The following is a 13019-nucleotide window of genomic DNA, read 5'->3' as shown; positions in this document are numbered from 1 at the left end:
AACGGCCATCGCGATCGGATATGATGCTCAAAGGAGTACCATGGCGGCAGACAATCTCCTTGACATAAAGCTGCGCGAGATGCTCAACACGGTAGTTTTCACGAATGGGCAGAAAGTGAGCAGACTTAGTCAAACGATCCACTATTACCCAAATGCTATCATGTTTGCTTGCTGTCAAAGGTAACTTGGTAATAAAGTCCATCGCTATACCTTCCCATTTCCACATAGGAATTTCTGGTTGTTCGAGCAAACCAGATGGGCGTTGGTGTTCAGCTTTTACTTTAGAACAAGTCAGGCATCTAGCTACGAACACAGCAATATCCTTCTTCATACCGGGCCACCAATAAGTAATGCGCAAATCCTTGTACATTTTATCGGCGCCAGGATGAACGGAATATCGAGATTTGTGCGCTTCACTCAGGATATCAGCGCGAAGATTCTCATCAAAGGGAATCCAGATGCGATTGAGATAACAGAGAATTCCACTCAGATTAGGCACCAAATGCGCTTCCGCGCCACACGCTAACTCGGCGCGAAGGTTACCATTACTGATGGATGCGCGCTGCGCGTCGCGAATGCGTGATTCAAGATTGCTCTGAATCGGCGCAAAGTGAAGCTGCGTGCGCGGCAAGATACAGTTAAGCTGGCTGGGTTTTCGGCTGAGCGCATCGGCTACCACATTAGCCTTACCAGGATGATACCGGATCTCACAATCGTAATCGCTGATGAGTTCGTTCCATCGGCGTTGCCTCATGTTAAGTTCCTTTTGGTCAAAGATATGCTGAAGGCTTTTATGGTCAGTGTAGAGGATGCACTTAGTACCATAAAGGTAGTGTCTCCAGATCTTCAAGGCGAAAACAACTGCGCCTAGTTCGAGGTCGTGAGTTGTATAATTCTTTTCATGAACCTTGAGTTGCCTTGATGCGTAAGCGATAACCTTGCCTCGTTGCATAAGAACACAACCGAGACCTTGGTTGGAGGCATCGCAGTACACGACAAAATCATCATTACCTTCAGGTAGCGCAAGAAGGAGCTTCACACAACAAACGCTTGAGCGTTAGAAAGGCTTCTTCTTGCTTCGAGCCCCAAATATACGGTTTACCTTTGTGCGTCAGAGCTGTTAAAGGCAATGCGATCTTCGAGAAGTTCGAAATGAAGCGCCGGTAATAACCAGCTAAGCCCAGAAAGGAACGGATCTCAGAAGGAGTGGTTGGCGTAATCCAGTTCTTGATTGCTTCAATCTTGGATGGGTCGACATGGATACCCATCTTGTTTACAACATGGCCAAGAAACTGTACTTCATCAGACCAGAATTCACACTTGGAGAGCTTGGCAAAGAGCTGCTCGGTTTGAAGCTTTTGCAATACCAATCGGAGATGTTGCTCATGCTCAGCCTTGGTCTTAGAATAAATCAGAACGTCATCGATAAACACAATCACGAATTTATCCAAGAAAGGCCTACACACCCGATTCATTAGATCCATGAAAACGGTGGGTGCGTTGGTTAAACCGAAGGACATGACCAAGAATTCAAAATGGCCATAACGAGTTCGAAAAGCAGTCTTCGGAACATCTTCATCGCGGATGCGCAACTGGTGATAGCCAGAGCGGAAATCAATCTTGGAAAAACAAGAGGCACCTTGGAGTTGATCAAAGAGGTCGTCAATACGCGGTAAGGGATACCGGTTCTTAATGGTGAGTTTGTTCAACTCGCGGTAATCGATACACATGCGAAACGAACCATCTTTCTTTTTAACGAACAACACCGGAGCACCCCAGGGCGAAGAGCTAGGGCGAATGAATCCTTTAGCGGTCAACTCTTGAAGTTGACTTGCTAATTCTTGCATTTCAGCGGGTGCAAGACGATAAGGAGATTTAGCTACGGGGGAAGCACCAGGGACAAGATCAATACGGAACTCGACTTCACGAGCGGGAGGGATACCAGGAAGATCATCAGGAAAAACTTCAGGGAAATCACGCACAACAGGGATATCGCGAAGCTTCTTTTCTTCAGCAGGTTTAACCACATGGGCTAAGAATGCAATACACCTTTTCCGCATGAGCCTTCGGGCTTCGGCGCAAGACATAAGTTTAAGACCACTGGAGGGTTTTTCGCCGTAGATATGAAGATCACCATTTTCTCGAGGTATGCGAATCATCTTCTTGGCGCAAATAACTTCGGCGCGATTATTCGAGAGCCAGTCCATACCAATGATAACATCAAAGCTTCCAAGAGGCATGGGGATGAGGTCGATCAGAAAATCGTTTTTGTTAAGGTTAAGCGTGCAATCTTTAATCACTGAGTTAATCAAAACAGTTTCACCATTAGCCAATTCAACTGAAAAATTTTCTTTTAAGTTATCGCGCGGTCGCGCAAGCTTCTGCTCAAAGGCGCGAGAGATAAAACTTCGATCGGCGCCAGTATCAAAAAGTACAGAAGCATAAAATCTGTTAAGCAAAAATGTACCATTAACTACGTCATTATTCGCTTGCGCTTGGTGCGCGGTTATGTTAAAAGCTCGTCCGCGCGTCACTTGGTTCGAAATCTGGTTCACCGGATTCGCTTGTGTGATTTGCACTTGTAGTCTCGGGCACGCGTTCTGGAAATGACTGGGATCACCGTAGTTAAAGCACGATCTGGGTCGTGGGTTTTGGTAGGTTGGTTGTGGGTTCTGCGGGTAGACTGGTGGTGTTGGCGCAATTGGATTGGCGGGAAGAACTCTACAGTTTTCCGCCATGTGACCAGCGCGGCCACATCGGTGACAAAGTCGACACGGGGTTTGGGTTGGGTGGTGAAATCTACAGGTCGGGCAAAAGGGTTGGTTTCCTGTGTAAGGTTTCTTAGTTGGCGGGGCAGGGAGTACCGGATTGGTTAAAGCATAGTTATGGACTACAGGAGGTGTTGGGTAGGTTGACAGTGGGTTAGGCGCGTAAACTGGAGGTTGGTAGGTGGGTTGCTGGACAATGGGCGGGCTGGTAAGCGCATAGGCTTTGCGCCTGCGCTTGAGGTTGTTACGGTTTGAGGGTTCTGGTTTGGTTTCTGTTGGTTCAGGGGCAGTCTTGGTGGGTTTGGTCTTCTCAGCTCCCCGCAGGAACAGGGTTCCTGCTCTGACATGGTTGTCGCTGAGCACAGCGGCCAACTCGATGGCGTCAGAGAGGGTTGCTGGGTTTCTGGCCCATACAGAATCTTGAATTTCCATGGGGAGACCCCCGAGGAATTTCTCGATTGCTCGGCGTGAAGGGGTAACAAGGTGAGGGACCAGTAAGCTTAGCTCGTGGAAGCGCGTCGCGTACTCGCGCGCTTCTCCACTGTATTGCTTTAGGTTCCAAAATTCTTCCTCCAGGCGCTTTACTTCGTTGGGAGGGCAGAATTCTCGCGTCAAGAGATCCTTAAATTCCTCCCAGAGCATGCTGGTAGCAGCCTCTGCGCCACGCGCATGAGCTACTCCATTCCACCATGTAAGCGCTCTAGATTCCAGGACACTAGAAGCATATAGGGTTCGTCTGTCTGAGGGGCATTGGGTGTGGAGGAAAGTGTTTTCAATCTTCTCGAGCCACTGGAGCATCACGGTGGCTCCTTCAAGTCCTGTGAACTTTGGAGGGTTACCCGCGTTAAAGGACTTAATGTTGTAACCAGAGGTGTTAGCATTGTTTTGGTTTAAGGCTTGGGCTATTGCGGCGGCCATTTCCTGGGAACGTTGCTGCGATCGCCTGCGCGAGGCTTCTCTCCTCTGATGACGGCGAGATAGCGGAGGCATTCTATAAAAGTTTTAATTTTGGTTAATGTCTTAGCGCAAAGTATAATCTTATAAAGCTTGGTTTCACGGAGTCAGTTACTGTCAAAAGTTAAAGTAAAATAAATGACCCTAAATGCAGACTTAATAAAGGTAACAAATTCGAATCAAGAATCGACAATTCATGTATCACCATGACTTTCCGAATTCCCAATTTAAAATGACGAGTAAACGAGTATTGAAGATTGACGATTCATGTATCACCATGACTTTTCAATCCTCAATATAAAATATACAAGAAAATGAGTATTGGAGGTTGACAATTCATGTATCACCATGACTTTTCAAGTCTCCAATCTCAGAACATAATCGTAAATGGAAATTGAAAATCAACTATTCATGTATCACCATGACTTTTCGGATTTTCAAATCCCAACAAACGAATATGTAAGAAAAATCAATAAAAATCGAAATTCAGCAAAAATCGAAATATCGCGAAATAAAACATAAAATCATATACTGCGCAGGCGCGAGCATATTCATAAATAACGAGTAATTAACAATAAGCGCGCAAACATGAGATTTCTCTCATGCGCGAGAAGGGACTCTTAGGTATTCTAGGCCGTTACGTCTAACCACCTATCCTAAAGTCAACGAGCTCTGATACCAATCTGTAACACCCCGACCAAAGGCGGATTATACATCGGGGCGCCACATATTGTTTCGTTACTCGTGACACTATTTGGGTGTCAATGTTTAATAAATACATTCATTTGCGCACGCGCAAGGTATACACAAGATAACATAAAGCAACATAATTCATTATATTATAAGGCAAAATATTCGAACAACAATAACTTGTCTTGATACATTTTAATATAGGTCCAAAAGTAAAAACGTCCTACGTGTCCACAAGCTCCAAAACAGCTACTGCAAACCTGAACATGTGTTAAAATAAACGTCAAACACTTGCGTGTTGGTGAGAAATCAAGTTTAATACAATACATAGATAACAATAAATCTGCGCGCAACACGTGTATGTCTGGTTTTCAACAAGGGTGTAATCAGATCGGGATCAAGTCTAAGATTCATAGCTTATAGTCAATCTGTGCTCCCAATTGAGCATAAAACAAGAAAACTGTGCAAGTGTAAACAAAAGAGAAATCATAAACGATTGTTCTCCCGTGTTCATCTAATGGTACCATGAAAACTGCGGAATAGACCGACAAGACGGTTAATGATCCACACATACAAATAAACAGCCAAGTCTACGTTCTCAACACATGGGATACTGCGCGACTAAAGTTCATAAACAAGTTTAAGACTCTAAGTTTGTATGAACACATGAACATCCCAAAACATTAAAAATAAAAAGGGATTAGGTACGAGATTACTCACTTGATAAACGATGTGAAGATAGGTAAAGCAAGAACCAAACAAGCAAAGTTAACCTATAATTAAATATTATTGTTTTAATGATTTGATTTAAGTCTTGATTATAAGTTAGCATAATTAATAAGTAAATTATTATATATAATATATATATATTACCGGAAAAGCAGGGCAGAACAGGGAGGAAGACGGAGGCAGAGAGGGAGGCGGCAGAGAGATCAAGGAGGAGGTTAAAATAAGTGTTTGTGTGTGAAGTGTTAGGAATATAACATTATTATTTATAGGGAAACCCTAGGGAACACAATCCCTAGAAAAGGGGAAAAGATCTTAAAAAGCAAAAGATTCCAAAAGCAAAAGATATCAAAAAGCATAAGAAAACAAAAGCAAAAGATATGGAAAGATATGGCAGCTGCAGGGGACAAGATAAAGCTGACAGGGAACAGTAACAGGCATGGGCGGGTCAGATAAAGGTACTGGTCAAGCATGGAAAAAGCAGATCTCAAAAGATAATGTCAGTCACTTTTTCTGTCAACCAATGGGGTTGGTGCGCATGCTGCGCCAAAAGTGGCTTTTCAGACATAAGATAGGTCAGGTCAACAGCACAGAAGATAAGACATCACAAAAGTAAACGGCTAGATAAAACAGAAGAAAAGATAAGTCTAGCGCGAGAAAGCTAAGGCGCGCCGCGGGAAGAATCACATTTCTTAGCGCGCCGCGGGAGGAACTACAATTCCTAGCGCGTCGCGGGAAGAACTATAATTCTTCGCGCGTCGTGGGATGAACTACGATTCTTAGCGCGCTGCGAGAAGAACTACAAATCCTTAGCGCGTCGCGGGAAGAACTACCGTTCTTAACGCGCTGCGAGAAGAATTACAATTCTTAGCGCGCTGCGAGAAGAGTTCGTCTCGCGTATCGCTGGAACAGCTGGTCATCACGCAGGCTTCCTTGTAAGGAGTCTGGCGCGTGGAGCTGCGCAGACAACCTTAGGCGGGAAGAAACAAAGGACAAGCAAAGAGTTAAGAGAAAAAGGGGTTCAAGGCGTAAGGGCGGAACGACGACAAGAGAGAGAAAGAGGCGGGACGGCAACAAGAGGGAAAAGAAGGCGGAAAGAGAGAAGAAGAGGGACGGGACGGCGGGAAGAAAAAGAGAGGAAGAGGCGGGAAGGAAAACATTATCATTAAAAATAAAGTATAAGTATAAATAAATATTAAATCATAAAAGAAAGAGATCGGATCGGAGAAACGGGTACCTGGGTCGGGTCGGATCGGGCAGATGTCACAGGGATAGGCTAGAAATCAAGTGCGCTGCTGTAGCTCCAAACACTTGAAGTTTCGCAGTATGCCTCAAGTATGACTTATAGTAGGATGGCATAGACTATTGATTTAAATTGGGATTAATTTTAAATATTACCGAATAGAGTAAAAGTCTAGTTTTACTTTATTGATCGAGATAACTTGATGAACCCTTTCATCTCTCAGGACACTTAGTTTTATATATCCTATTAAAACTAAGTTTGTCGCGATAATACCAACCAATTTTAAGTTAATAATTTTACCTATTAAGTTATTAGTTATTGAAAATTAAATTTAGTTTAATTTTGCAAAAACTTGATTGGTTAATTTATTTTAATATATTTGGTATTAGGTTGGTGGTATTATAATCCTATTATAATCAAGCAAGCAACCAAAATAGCAAACAGAATATGTAAATCTTAAATAGCTAGGATTAGTGATTGACCTGGCTAGAGCCTATTAGCAAGATCAATCGGGTCAAGGGGTCACAACACAAAACAACCACAAAGATGGACTTTTGGTGCATCCCGTCATCTTTGGTAGCTTTCACTGACTTCAAGAACTCCATGAGCTCATCCTCGTCCTCGGTTTCCTTCGGGTCTTCTTCGTTACAAAATTACACTAATAAAAGTAATGAAACACTAAACCCTATCTATTTACAATTTTGAACCATCAAGGTGGCCAAAAACCATAAAATAAAACCGAAAACTAAATACAACTTTTGAACCATCCATATGGCCAAAATAAAATCATTCAACCAACCAAACAAGGTCGGGCCAGATTTACATATTCAATAAAAAATAAGTCGGGCAATATTTTGGTCATATAAAATAAATAAAATTTTAACCAAACTAAAATTGCCCTAATATTTAATCTAGATAAAAAACGTCAACTACCTTGAAGTTTATGATGTAGAACCGGTGAAAATACCGGATTCGACTCGTATGTTGTAACCAAGGCTCTGATACCACTGTTGGGTTTCAGTGGTGATCAGCTAAAATTTTGTTTATTAAAACCGGTTCAATAAACATGGTGAATAATAATTAATATCATTAATTAATAATTGTACGCAGCGGAAAGTATACAATTAATCAGCACCGAAACTAAACCCGAAAGGATCTGGTTACAGACAATACGAGTACGAGCCAAACAATAAATATATAATTAAACAAACGATATATTTAAGTTTACCTCGGTTAATAAATAACCGGTTGAGACACCGAGGTTCAATGAACGCTGCTAGTTAACGAAACGAACACGGAATGGCGGTGGCGCGGTGGCAGACAAATAGCAGCGGCACGTGGCGTCTGGTTTATGTGTGGCGATAGCGAGCGGTGGAATGTTGGCGGCTTACGGCGACCAGCTAGTAGCTTACGGTGGCCCGGCTTTGTAGTTTGCAGCGATGAAACTCCAATAGAAACAAAAACCAATTTATTGGTTTGTAAGTCAAAAGCAACGAAGGGAGTCGGCTCACTTTTGAGTGCTCTCCAAGATATTATTTTAGGTTATTAAACTATGATTATAATATCACAATTTATAATACTTGTAAAATAATAAGTGAGCCTTGAGCCCAGCTCGATATATTTCGCGTTTAAAAGCCCACAATTAGTTTATCTAATAAACTAGTATATTTATTTGTAGAAACGTTATACGAACGTTTACAAGCCAAGATCTAGTCGCAAATCGATACGTTAAGTCGTGTTCATTCAATACGTTAATGGAGATCAATACATTAAGCCTGGAGAGAAGCCGGCAGCATAACGTTATAGGGGATAAATATGGCACAGATCTCTATACACATTCACTAGGGAAGGCCTATTTATAGGCAGTCCTCCTCATTCGTTAACATCACTAACGAATGAGGCTTCCCATAGCGAATGACCTCCCATTCGCTAAACATCCTTAGCGAATGGGCATTACTTTAACGAATGAGCCTCCATTCGTTACACTGTAGTAACGAATGAGCTCTTACATTAACGAATATGTCTAGTCTTTAACGAATGAGGGCCATTCGCTAAACATCCTTAGCGAATGTGCCTTTATACATTAATATAAAGACTAAACAACCCCTATCCTATTCGAACACCAAATCCGTGCACTAACAAACTCCCCCTTGTCCGTAGCTCTCGAATGTTTTCCAATACTTTAGCATCCAATACTTTAGTCTTCAATACTTTAGCGTCCAATACTTTAACGTCGAATACGTTAACAACGAATACATTAAAGACCAATACATTAACGTCGAATACGTTAACAACGAATCGTTAAAGTTGAATACTTTAACCGCTAATACTTTAACTGCATATCATCAGCCGTACATCCAACCTCCCCCTTGGCTGATAATTCTCGGGCTTGTGCAAACAGACAAACTATAACTCGTTGTAAGAAAACCAACAACTTGTAGCGACTCGTATAGATCTCCCCCTCAAACAAGCATGTCCAGGTGATCATTTCGATCATCCAGCTGGCATATGATATGGTTCAATCAAACGAATCAATTAGTAGCAAGTCATCGGCTATCTGTCGCACCGGTAAAGTACAAATGTCTTTACGTTTAACCTCGTCACACATCTTCATGAACAACCCGATCATTCCACATCTTTCACAACGGTCTTCACTCTCTCGATAACGTATATCCCAAAATATAACCCTTTAAAGCTCTTTGGCAACCAATACGCTTGGATGCACTAATGCTTTGGGCATATGATTCAGAGTTCCAACCTTCGTTAATCAATCCCGAACTATCAGATTCTTCAATCCAATAACAAGACCCTTATATTCCTCAACCACATCAAACCATTCAAGAATGTCCCCTTCAACAGAAGCAATCCGCCGAATACTCGTAGCTAACATAGTCAGGATCAAAGTCCCTCAGAAAGAAGTAAACGGACAGACACTCGTATCCCACATAGTCAGGTTTCAATCTTGAACAAATCAATCACCAATCGAAGAACAAACACAATCTTGAACTCGGTCAAACATAGCTTTGCAATCACATATTACCACCCGAATTGCAGTAATTTTTCAAGAAATCCTTGCAAATGTAGGAAAGATACCAATCGTTTAAACTCTTTGAAAGTTTTATCTCCCCCTTTTCTTGACAAATTAGGCAAGGTCTTGAACAATTCTTCAAATATATTCAATAAACGTCTCGTTAACTTAAGCGGTTACTCCCCCTCGGCCCCTCGATATGCGTGAAAAGTCGGCTGAAAAATATGTCACCAAAATTTGCCAGAAGAGTATCCCGCATATTTAAAATATCCCCGAAAAATTTCGTTTAAGAAAATTTTTCAAAAATACTTTTTTTTTTACAATCCTCATACGTTATCCTGGTCTTCATTCGCTACAACAGTAGCACATTCGTCCAGCATCCATCCACATTCGTTACATTTGAACGAATGGGTCTCATTCGTTAACTTATTAACGAATAACCACATACGTTAAACCCTCATTCGTATGAACAGTACACGAATGAGTTTTCATTTGTTAAACACCTCATTCGTATGAACGGTGTATGAATGAAGTTCACATTCGTTAAATTCCAACGAATGTACTCATTCGTTAAACCTCCGTAACGAATGAGTTTAAATTAACGAATGGGTTGTTGGCAGTTACTGTACACGCCAGAAAAACGAATCTCGCCGGAAAAATCAGTTACATCGCCGGAAAACGCATATCTTCAAGCTGTAACAATGGCAAATTCTTCAAATCTTCATCAAATCAGCACCAGAATATATCCGTATGCTCGGATTTTGATCAGGAACTCAAATTTAACAACCAATTCGTCATTTAAGCACTGAATCTGATCTAATCAGAATCAAACCATAACTTAATCATCAATGGCAGATTCTTCAATTTGCCATGATTAACCAATTGAATACATTACATAGCTTCGGATTTGCATTCTAAACACGAATTCATCATCAATTCCATCAATCAATCAATGAATTCGGTCCAAATCCGATTATACTTGAAGAACACGAAGAACACGTATCACGAGCAACCGCCGGCTTTGATACCAATTGTAGAAACGTTATACGAACGTTTACGAGCCAAGATCTAGTCGCAAATCGATACGTTAAGTCGTGTTCATTCAATACGTTAATGGAGATTAATACATTAAGCCTGGAGAGAATCCGGCAGCATAACGTTATAGGGGATAAATATGGCACAGATCTCTATGCACATTCACTAGGGAAGGCCTATTTATAGACAGTTCTCCTCATTCGTTAACATCACTAACGAATGAGGCTTCCCATAGCGAATGACCTCCCATTCGCTAAACATCCTTAGCGAATGGGCATTACGTTAACGAATGAGCCTCCATTCGTTACACAGTAGTAACGAATGAGCTCTTACATTAACGAATATGTCTAGTCTTTAACGAATGAGGGCCATTCGCTAAACATCCTTAGCGAATGTGCCTTTATACATTAATATAAAGACTAAACAACCCCTATCCTATTCGAACAGCTGCGGACACCAAATCCGTGCACTAACAATTTATTATTTATATTTAGTATAAATAATAAATCCAGCTAATGATTCGTTATTACCGGTTAAATGAGTTAAGTGGATTTTATGTTCGTTGCCCAAGGTGTAACTCTTACGGGTCATAACCCGGTTGGCCGTATTGACTCACCCGAACCGGTCCATAATTCCAACACTAGAAGGCTTACTTGGATTATGGGCCTATCTAGTATTTCGCTGATTGGGCTTAGAGGTGAAAAGAAAAACGTACTCGGAGCTGGACCCCAAAAAATACTCGGAACCGCTTTTTTTGTACCCGGGTTATGGCCACCACCGCCACCTCCTCCTCCGCCACCACCAAATGTTTATGTCGTTTATTTAAAAAATGAGCATTTGTGTTTGTTTATGTTCGTCTGTTTAAAATCAAATATAACTAAACAGAGATAAATGAGCATACATGAACACAAACAGACATAAATGAACATAAAATAAAAGAAAACACTTAAATGAACACAAATTAACAAATATAAAACTTTTAAGTAGATGGCTCATCCAAAAATAAATATTTAATTGTTTTTTTGATTAATACATAAAAAACGTAAATAAAGAAATAGACGAAAACGAACATAAATAAATGAACATAAACGAACGAACGAAACGTGTGTTCGTTTAATTAAACGAACACGATTTTTTTTGTTCATGTTCGTTCGTTTATTAAATAAACGAACTTCCCGCCGAACGATTCATGAATAGTTCACCGAACGTTCGGTTCGTTTACATGCCTAATGATAGTCATGTTAGGTTCAGAAAAATCATTAAAGTTTATGATCTGTTTTGCTTACTTTTTTGTTAAATATTTTGCAGATCGGATGACTAGGATGATGCAGTATAGGTGAACACGAAGGTTGCAGCCTTGATTTCATTTTTTGTTGTTCTGTCGTACATGTGAATCCCCTGTGTTGATATGATTATGTTTGTTAATTATGCTCTAAATCTTCATATACTGTGGATTTCTATAATAAGGTGTATCTACAAAACCAAACGACTGTTCTAATAGCTTCTTAGGCTCATGTCGAAGTGGAAGTGTGGAATGGGATGTTTGAAGTGTTAGACTTTTAGGCTCATGCTCGAATAAGTTCGTATCGTTTGAGCTTTTTTCCGATCAAATCTTGAGCAGCTTGGTTCGTTTGCACAATGGTAAAAGCAAAGAATCTTCATCAATTTACTCTTGTCTCATTGTCTTTTGTCTTTTCTTCGTTTTGTTTTTATGAGAACCCTCTAGATTTGTTAAGCAAGCGTAGCCCCATTTGAATGACTCGTGGGTGTGCTTCTTGTCAAATGTTGACTGTAAAGGCAAAAATGTCGAAGTGGAGGTGTGGAATAGGACGCTTGAAATGTTGGAATTTTAGGCTCAGGCTTGAATAAGTTCGGCTCGTTCGAGCTTTTTTTCGAGTTGATATCAAGTAGCCAGCGAGTGGCTTGACTTGTTTGCACCCATAAGAATTGTCATATATTCGCCTTTTCTTTTAGCTACTACAAGCGTTTATCGAATGATCCCAAGCTCTAAAGGCTGCTCACATGGCCTAACCGGATGGAAATATGGGGGAGGGGTGGAGAAACCCCCTTGGTTGGGTAGAATGGGGACGCTTGAAGTGAAAAATAAGGGTGCTATTTATATGGGTTGTTGGCTTGTCTCTTGATAGGCTAATAGTGACAACTAATAGGATACTTGTACTAATTGTCCTATGGTTGTTACAAGATTAATACAAGCAAAGAATCTTCTTCTTTTTTAGTTTACTCTTATTCTATTGTCTCTTGTTTTTTCTTTATTTTATTTTTTTTATAAGAACCCTCTAGACTTGTTAACCAAGAAAGAGAGACTAGATGACAATTCTTGGTTAACTCAAAAAAATGAGAACCCTCTAGATTTTTTATGGAGCTTGGGATCACTCAATAAACACTTGTTGTAGCCATAAGAAAAAGAAACTAGATGACAATTCTTATGGCTGAAAACAAGTCAAGCCACTCACGAGCTACTCGAGATCGGCTAAAAAAATGATCGAACTTATTCGAGACTGCGCCTAAAAGTCCAACACTTCAAGCATCCTATTCCACCTCCACTTCAACATTT

The sequence above is a fragment of the Bidens hawaiensis genome, unplaced genomic scaffold (assembly GCF_021521415.1).
Source record: "Bidens hawaiensis isolate Kalapana, Puna unplaced genomic scaffold, B.hawaiensis_p1.1 tig00018902_1, whole genome shotgun sequence".
Classification (NCBI taxonomy): domain Eukaryota; kingdom Viridiplantae; phylum Streptophyta; class Magnoliopsida; order Asterales; family Asteraceae; genus Bidens; species Bidens hawaiensis.
The sequence above is the reverse complement of the archived record's forward strand: the minus strand, read 5'-3'. Positions refer to the sequence as shown.